Genomic DNA, 2,393 nt, shown 5'->3' with positions numbered 1-2,393 from the left:
CTAAAGCTGAATAAAAACAAAGGCAGAGTTTATTGATTTTTTAAAATTAATTTCTTTCTGCCAGACTTCATTTAGGCTCATTGCCTACTTACTTTGAGACCACCTGGGCAAGCAGAAATTTCCATAGCAGATTCGAAACATGGGGAAGCAAAACAATAAAGATCTTTAAAGGGTACATGTCGATAGCTCTACTGGCTAAGGGGAGAAACAGAACTACTAAAATGTTCTGGAGGTACATGGAGCTTGACTAGACTTGGCTGTCACTGTCCTGCCTGAAGCTGGAGATTCTTGTTTTGGAAGATTCTTGGTCTGGTCACAAATTTCCATTCCCAGTTATATACTGTAAATATCCATTGCATTAAATGCATGACATTCAGAGCACTTTGGCAAAATATATGTTGGGATTATTAAACACAAAAGATAAAAAAAATCCCATCATCTTGAAGTTTCTTGTAAAAAAAAAAAAAGCCACTCTTAGAGAATAAACAAAATATAATGGCCACAAACACAAAGTTCAAAGGCTATCCAAAGTCGAAATATGATTCAACCTTATGATTTAGTGTAAACATTTAGTCAAGGGTGTTTTGACTTAGAAGTCAGAAATTTTTCAGATTCAGAGTGTTGTGAATCCTGAGTGTGTGTTTCAATTTGAAAGTCAAATGTAAAGGACCATTTCAGAAAGAAGACAGTTGCAGGAGAGGGGTCACCATCTAGTCTTCTTTCTTCAGGAAACATTGTAAAACTAACCTCTGGAGCCCTTCTCCTTTGCTGCGTCCTCTAATAGAAGCAGTGACAATGGCCTGCAACAGGTCCAAATTGTGTCACTTGGCAAGATGAGAAGTTGTGATTTATGTCTGCTCAGGGAGAAATGACCCCATGGATGGTACAAACCTTCCGACTCCTGGGTCCTGATCCTGAGAGCAGAGATAAACCAAATTAGATGCAACCTAATATGCAGAACCTGATGCCTGTGCCATGCATATTACAGGACTGAATGTTTTACTTTATTCAAACCAGAGAATTTTATTTAACTAAAGCTTTTTATCTTTCTTTCTCTCTCAACGCCCACACACAGAGTGTACGTACACACGAACTGTTTTTAATAACTTAGAAACAAAATGCAAACTTCAAACTTGTATCGCAATATCCCAAAGATGGCCCAGTCTGGTTGCTAGGCAGATATCCCTGTTGCCTATGCAAACGTATGGTAGGCCACAATTGTTTTGTGCAGGAGAACAGATAAATGACATGGATTGAAATGATGGTAAATTTAAATTGATGGCCTAATTAGTATTATCTCTTTTTGTATTCGTTGTAAGAAAAATTATCCAGGAGGAACTCATTTTGCATTAATGTTGATATAAAGTGTAATTCTCCAGGATTTTCATTGTAATTTGGCATTAATTAATGCATCATTATTTTAAAGTGTTAATTAAATTGTTACAGAAAGGGACATCTGCAGTGGCTCAGAAAGGAAATCACATGAACAATTAGTTTTGCGGCGGTCTGGGGTGCTGCATCTGAGATCACACACAGGGCAGCAGCAGAAAGACCAAAGGACACTTGGACAAGAAGAACCTTGCCCGGTGTGACACTGTGAGGTCTGAACACCCTGTGACCACTTCTCCTTGGTCACTATGTCCATGGGAAGTGTAGGCAGTCTCTAGTGAATGGAATCTTTACTCTGTGCTTCAGATCAGATTTGTGTCAGGAATATAGCTCTGGTTTGATTTTTCTGGGCACTTGGCAGATGTCACTCACACTTCTCTGTGTCAATAAAAAGAATACATGACTCCTTCTGGGCACTAAGTGAAGGTCTCATACAGAGGCTGTTGCAGACAGGCAGGTTAATATTTTTACTAGTCATAAATTCCATACAAAACAGTGACAACTAGAAGGGGAAAGAATCTGTGGTGAGTCCTGATGTAGTGGACCATCATTATCAAGACATCTGGAAGTCATTGAATGCTATCATGGCTTAAGATACATAATTCCAAGGAAATTCCATCCAGATTTCATACACCAAGGACTCATGGGAATTAGATAGCAGTGCAGACTTTTGACTCAATGTATCCTAAAATTTAGAGGCACTGTATAAAGTGGACCCTAAATGCCCTGTCATCATAGACTTATAGGACACTGACATTTGGAGAATCTGTTAGCAATATTATCCTAATTTTGGTCCCATGGTACACTGCTCCCTGAATAGGCAGTCTTTGTTAATGATTACCAACCAAGACTCACACAAGAATACTATAAAAAGATACTTTTGTTCATAAGCATCTTCCTTTTGTAGACACAATAGGACCCTTGAACTTTTCAGTTTCGGTTGTGTGAACCGTCTCTCATGGAGAACTCTGTTCTCTGAGTATATAAGGGATAGATTCAAATAC

The sequence above is a fragment of the Peromyscus leucopus genome, chromosome 6 (assembly GCF_004664715.2).
Source record: "Peromyscus leucopus breed LL Stock chromosome 6, UCI_PerLeu_2.1, whole genome shotgun sequence".
NCBI lineage: Eukaryota > Metazoa > Chordata > Mammalia > Rodentia > Cricetidae > Peromyscus > Peromyscus leucopus.
This window is presented reverse-complemented; position numbering follows the sequence as displayed.